This window comes from Arachis hypogaea, chromosome 14, assembly GCF_003086295.3.
Source record: "Arachis hypogaea cultivar Tifrunner chromosome 14, arahy.Tifrunner.gnm2.J5K5, whole genome shotgun sequence".
Taxonomy (NCBI): domain Eukaryota; kingdom Viridiplantae; phylum Streptophyta; class Magnoliopsida; order Fabales; family Fabaceae; genus Arachis; species Arachis hypogaea.
In genome coordinates, this window is record NC_092049.1 from 50,493,288 (window position 1) to 50,500,680 (window position 7,393).

General features: G+C 40.1%; 1 pseudogene; it reads left to right on the forward strand.

Moving 5' to 3' along the window:
* The first annotated feature begins 3,646 nt into the window (after positions 1–3,646).
* LOC112746174 (small nucleolar RNA R71) lies at positions 3,647–3,748 on the forward strand (annotated as a pseudogene).
* Positions 3,749–7,393: the final 3,645 nt, after the last annotated feature.

Here is a 7,393-nt window from a genome sequence, read left to right on the forward strand (position 1 = left end):
GAACACTATGAAGATCATGATGAACATCAAGAACATATTTTTGAAAAATTTTTAATGCAAATAAAACATGCAAGACACCAAACTTAAAATTCTTTAACGCTTAGACACTAAGAATTCAAGAATGCATATGATAAACATGAAAAGACACAAAACAAAAAAAATCATCAAGATCAAACAAGAAGACTTACCAAGAACAACTTGAAGATCATGAAGAACACTATGAATGCATGATATTTTCGAAAAAAATGCAAGATGCATATGCAAGTGACACCAAACTTATGATATGACTCAAGACTCAAACAAGAAACAGAAAAATATTTTTGATTTTTAATGATTTTCTAATTTTTTTGGTATTTTTCGAAAATTATATGAAAAAGAAAAAATAAGGATTCCAAAATTTTTAACATGAATTCCAGGAATCTTGCATTCTTAGTCTAAAGCTTCAGTCCAGGAATTAGACATGGCTCACTAGCCAGCCAAGCTTTCAATGAAAGCTCCAGTCCAAAACACTAGACATGGCCAATGGCCAGCCAAGCTTCAGCATTTTAACACCAGAGTATATTGCTCTTGATAACAAATTGTAAGCCTCAGTCTAAATAAATTTAGACATGGCTTTACAGCCAGCCAGACTTTACATGCTTCATGAAACACTAGAATTCATTCTTGAAAATTTTGAATAAAAATTTTTTTTTTGAAAACATTTTTTTTTCGAAAACAGATGAGAGAATTTTGAAATATATTTTTGAAAAATTTTTTGAAAAGAGAATAAAAAGAAAATTACCTAATCTGAGCAACAAGATGAACCGTCAGTTGTCCAAACTCAAACAATCCCCGGCAACGGCGCCAAAAACTTGGTGCACGAAATTGTGATGTCCAGGCTCAAACTATTCCTGGCACGTGAGCAACTTGGTATGCGTAATCGTGATTACACGTTAATGATGTAAAATTCATGGCTCTTTCTTTCCCTGGTAATGGCGCCAAGAACATGGTGCCAATACCATGGTTCACAACTTCGATACAACTAACCAGCAAGTGCACTGGGTCGTCCAAGTAATACCTTACGTGAGTAAGGGTCGAATCCCACGGAGATTGTTGGTATGAAGCAAGCTATGGTCACCTTGTAAATCTCAGTCAGGCGGATATAAAATAATCATGGAGTTTTCGAATAATAAATAATAGAATAGGGATAGAGATACTTATGTAAATCATTGGTAGGAATTTCAGATAAGCGAATGGAGATGCTTTTCGTTCCTCTGAACCTCTGCTTTTCTGCTATCTTCATCCAATCAGTCTCACTCCTTTCCATGGCTGGCTTTATGTGATACATCACCACTGTCAATGGCTACTTTCGGTCATCTCTCGGGAAAATGATCCAATGCCCTGTCACGGCACGGCTAATCGTCTGGAGGCATCACCCTTGCCAATGGCTTCATCTTATCCTCTCAGTGAATAATATGCTCACGCACCCTGTCACGGCACGGCTATTTATCTGTCGGTTCTCGATCATGCTGGAATAGGATTTACTATCCTTTTGCGTCTGTCACTAACGCCCTGCAATCGCGAGTTAGGAGCTCGTCACAGTCATTCAATCATTGAATCCTACTCGGAATACCACAGACAAGGTTTAGACTTTCCGGATTCTCTTGAATGCCGCCATCATTCTAGCTTACGCCAGGAAGATTTTGGTTAAGAGATCTAAGAGATATTCATTCTAGCTTAATTCATGTAGAACAGAAGTGTTTGTCAGGCACGCGTTCATAGGGGAGAAGGATGATGAGCGTCACACATAATCATCACCTTCATCACGTTCTTGGGTGCGAATGGATATCTTAGAAGCGAAATAAGATGAGTTGAATAGAAAACAGTAGTACTTTGCATTAATCTTTGAGGAACAGCAGAGCTCCACACCTTAATCTATGGAGTGTAGAAACTCTACCGTATGAAAATACATAAGTGAAGGTCCAGGCATGGTCGAGATGGCCAGCCCCCTAAAACGTGATCAATAGTCTCCTAAGATGAACAATGGATTAAAATTGAGACCAAAGATGCCTAATACAATAGTAAAAGGTCCTATTTATAATAAACTAGCTACTAGGGTTTACATGAGTAAGTAATTGATGCATAAATCTATTTCCTGGGCCCACTTGGTATGTGTTTGGGCTGAGCTTAAGTGTTCCACGTGCAGAGGCCATTTGTGGAGTTGAACGCCAGCTTTTGTGCCAGTTTGGGCGTTCAGCTCTGGTTTTGGCTCCTTTTCTGGCGCTGGACGCCAGATTTGGGTAGAAAGCTGGCGTTGAACGGCAGTTTACGTCGTCTATTCTTGGCCAAAGTATGGACTATTATACATTGTTGGAAAGCCCTGGATGTCTACTTTCCAACGCAATTGGAAGCGCGCCATTTCGAGTTCTGTAGCTCCTTAAAATCCACTTTGAGTGCAGGGAGGTCAGAATCCAACAGCATCAGCAGTCCTTTTTCAACCTCTGAATCTGATTTCTGCTCAAGTCCCTCAATTTCAGCCAGAAAATACCTGAAATCACAAAAAAACACACAAACTCATAGTAAAGTCCAAAAATGTGAATTTAACATAAAAACTAATGAAAACATCCCTAAAAGTGACTAGATCCTACTAAAAACATACTAAAAACAATGCCAAAAAGCGTATAAATTATCCGCTCATCCGTCACTAATGTTGGCTCCATTTCCTTTCTTCAAAGTTAATGCCACTAACTTTTCCCACTAACGTTGGGGCTTTCCTTCCTTCCACGTTAGTGTCTACGTTAGTGTAACTAACGTAGCCACTAACGTGGCTCTTCTCTTCTTCTTTTGGCCTGAAATCAATCAAACAAAGTGCATCAAAGTCTTGCTCTTAATCATGGAATCATGCATCATCCAATTTATCATTCAATTCATGCAAAATTCTCATGAAATCATTCAAAATTCACAATGTTTGCTTGAATCAAGATGTAAGTGAATATCTACCCAAAACTAGCTTATTTTGTAAGAAAATGCATGAAACTACCTTAAAAACAGTAAAGAAAAGGTCAGTGAAACTGGCCAAAATGCCCTGGCATCAATAGGCGTGTGGAGAAGTGTTGTTGTGGGGGTGTTGAGATGTCCTCCGTGTGAATTGTTGGTGAGCTGCATTGTTGTTGGAGTTGTAACGTTTCTGGTATTGGTTTTGATCTTGCTGACTTCCCCACCCAAAGTTTGGGTGGTTTCTCCATCCAGGGTTGTAGGTCTTGGAGTATGGATCATAGTTTTGCCTTGGTGAATTCCCAATGTAGTTGGGTTGCTCCTGACTACCCTCTGCTTCTTCATTCACTCCTTCTTGGGTTGTTGATGAAGTGGAGATTGCTGCTACTTCGTTCCTCTCCATCTTCTTGGTGAGGTCAGCCAGCTGCTGGGTAATGAGCTTGTTTTGGGCCAACAGAGCATCTACATTGTTTAGCTCCATTACTCCTCTTGTGTTCCCTTTTTCGGAAGCATAGAAGTAGTCGTTCTCTGCTACTGTTTCAATAACATCTATGGCTTCCTCAATAGTCTTCTTCTTGTTCAAAGATCCTCCGGATGAATGGTCTACGGCCTTCTTTGACTCATAAGAGAGCCCTTCATAGAAAATATGCAGCTGCACCCATTCATTGAACATATCTGGTGAGCACCTCCTTGTTAAGTCTTTAAACCTCTCCCATGCTTCATATAGAGTCTCACCATCTTGTTGCCTGAAAGTTTGGACCTCAGCTCTCAGCCTATTGATTCATTGAGGGGGGTAAAATCTTGCTAAGAATTTGTTCACCACATCCTCCCAAGTTGTCAAGCTTTCCCTTGGGAAAGATTCCAGCCACTTAGCTGCTTTGTCCCTGAGTGAGAATGGAAATAAGAGCAGTCTATAGGCGTCAAGATGAACACCATTAGACTTCACTGTGTCACATATTCTCAGGAAGGTGGTTAAATGTTGATTGGGGTCTTCTTCAACACCTCCTCCAAACGAATAGTTGTTCGGGAACAAGGGTGATGAGCTGTGGTTTAAGTTCAAAGTTGTTGGCGTGGATTGTTGGCTTTTGGACGCTACTTCCACAATTGCCTGGGTTTAGATTGATGTAAGAGCCCAAAACTCTTCTATCCTCACTAGCATGATTTGCTCTACCTCCTCCCCCATGGTTGTGATCCTCTTCTTCATGATGGTTTTCCATGTTGTCTTCCATGTTTGGTTCAAAGAATTCCTCCTCTTCCTCAGCACTAACCACTTTCTTCCCTCTTGCCTCCCTCTTTAATCTAAGGAAGGTCCTCTCAGGTTCAGAATCAAAGGAAGTTGAAGCCCCGCTTCTTCTCCCTGTCATACAACCATCAAGTGCAAGCAAGAAAAGATAGGTGCAGAAAGTATTTTTGTCAGAATTACTGTTAGTTGTGGGTGATGCAATATATCAAACAGTTAGTGGGTTAGCAAACAGAATTGAAAATAACAAAGAAAAACAAAAGAGTAGAGGGGGAAGGGAAGAAGTTTAACTAAAACATAAAGTAAATCACTCAAACAGAAAATGAAATTCACAAAATAAAAATGCTCAATCTAGTGATCTTCCAATTTAATCATTGTTGATGCACAATCAATCCCCGGCAACGGCGCCATAAACTTGATGCGGGTGGAAACTTTCTCTCAACAAATTTCCTTCGGCAAGTGTACCGAATTTGTCGTCAAGTAAAAACTCACAATAGAGTGAGGTCGAATCCCACAGGGATTGATTGATCAAACAACTTTAATTAGTAGAATGTTCTAGTTGAGCGAATCCAGAATTTGGGTTGAGAGTTGTAGAAAATAAAATGGCAGGAATGTAAATAACAGAAAAGTAAATGCTAGAATTAAAGGATTGGAAGTAAATGACTGAAAGTAAATTGCAGAATTGTAAATGGGAATGGGGGATTTGCTCATAAAAGTAAATGGCAGAAATTAAAGAGAATGGGTAAGATCAGAGATGGGGAGTTCATTGGGCTTAGGAGATATTGCAACCCTCCGGATCAAGTTCATTTTCATCTCTTCCTCAATCAATGCACTCATTGATCTCCTTGGAAATCTTAATTGATTGAATTACAAATTCAATCTCTCAAATCTTGATCAATAGCCAATTCCTTGGTCAATTGCTCATGAGAAGAGATGAAGTATGGTCACTGATTATACCACATGCATTTCCCAAATCAAGTATTGAGAGGGTTATAGTCACATACCCATCCAAACCCAATTTGGTCCAGCATGAGAAAGCATTTCTAGCTTGATCTCTTCATTCCTCTTTCAAGGTTCAAAAGAGATCCAAGTTTGAATAACTTCTTTTCCAAGATAACTACCCAATTGGATGAAGATCGAAAGCTTTCAAGTAAAATCAAGAGAAAAGATAGACGAAGAATAATGAAAATTAGTATTGATCCATCAAATTACGACAGAGCTCCCTAACCCAATGAAAGGGGTTTAGTTGTTCATAGCTCTAGAAAATGAAAACAAAGATGGAGAATACATCATAAAACTAGAAAATGCAGAGAACGTAAAATACAGAGAGTAATTCTCTTTTTCCCCACTTTTCAGAACTCCTTAACAATTCAAAGCTACTCCTATATATACTACTTTTCTCAGCTTGTAGTTGGCTCTTCAAGTATTGGGCCTTTGGATCTTGAGTTTGAAGCAGTTCTCTTCTTCATTTGGGCTTGGCTTTACTTGCAGAGAGAAAGTGTGAAGTGGGCAGAGACTTTAGCTCAGGACGTTAGGGGTGTTAACGTTTAGTGAAAATATGAGTTCGAGAACGTTAGTGACAATCAACTTTCTCACTAACGTTCCTAAGTAAAAGCCACGTTTACTTCAACGTTAGTGGCATAAACGTTGCCACTAACGATGCCTCTAAGTCCTTCGCACACGTTATTGAGACTTAACATTCCCAATAACTTTGAAAAGCCCCCTTTGTTCCCACCTTAGAGCCCATGTTAACTTAGTTAACGTGGCTCTTTAACGTGGGCTTGCCATCCTTCGAGAACGTTAGTGACACTCAACATTGTCACTAACGTTCCAAGGTGCCCCTATGTCTCACGTTAGAGTCTTCGTTAACTAGGTTAACGTGGCTTCTAACGTGGCCATGCTTAGCCATCCCCAACGTTAGTGACAATATTGAATGTCACTAATGTTGGCGTTTCTTTCACTCATCAACGTTAGCTTCCACGTTAACTAAGTTAACGTGGAAGTTAACGTGGCTCCTTGGGGGGTTGTGTGGTTGCTTCCAACGTTAGTGACAATGTTGGGTGTCACTAACGTTGTCGACCACTCTTGCTTCTTACATTAGCTCCCACGTTAACCAAGTTAACGTGGGAGTTAACGTGGTATGTTTCTCCTTAGGCCAACGTTAGTGACAATGTTGAATGTCACTAACGTTGGCGTTTCTCCCCCCTTCTAACGTTAGAGGCCACGTTAACTAAGTTAACGTGGACTCTAACGTGGCCACTTATGAGCATTTCCCAACGTTAGTGACAATGTTAAGTGTCACTAATGTTGGCTCAACTTCCCCTCTCCACGTTAGAATTCTCGTTAACTTAGTTAACGTGACTCTTAATGTGGTCAATGATGGCTTCGAGAGCGTTATTGGCAATCACTTTTCTCATTAACTTTGCAAGTTACCTCCCATTCCTTGCTTTCTTTGGTCCTGAAATCAAGCAATAGAGCGCATCAAAGTTCTAGTCCAAGTCATGGGCAATGCAGCATATAATTTGTCATTAAACTCATGCAAAATCCTCATGAAATAATGTAAAATGCACAATGTATGCTTGAATCAAGGTGTAAGTGAATATCTACCCAAAACTAGCTTATTTCCTAAGGGAATGCATGAAACTAGCTTAAAAAAAGTAAAGAAAAGGTCAGTGAAACTGGCCAAGATACCCTGGCATTAGGAGGGAGCAAGAATCACCAACGTTAGTGACACTCACCTTTATCACTAACGTTGGATTGAGCCACTATGAGCCACGTTAGTTGCCACGTTAATTACATTAACATGGAAGCTAACGTGGAGAAGAGGGATGATGAGCCAATGTTAGTGACACTCACCTTTGTCACTAACGTTGGAGATGACTATCAATACCACGTTAGAAGTCACGTTAACCTAGTTAACGTGAACTCTAACGTGGGAAGTAGGGGCGTTCTGTAGCGTTAGTGACAAAGGTAAGTGTCACTAACACTCTCGAAGATTTGGCAAGCCTACGTTAAAGGCCACGTTAACTATTCTAACGTGAACTCTAACGTAGGGAGAAAGGGGAACTCTTAACGTTATTGAAAAAGGTAAACCCCAATAACGTGCGCGAAGGACCAAGAGGCAACGTTAGTGGTCACGTTGGTGCCACTAACGTTGAAGTTAACATGGACCACTTTGGG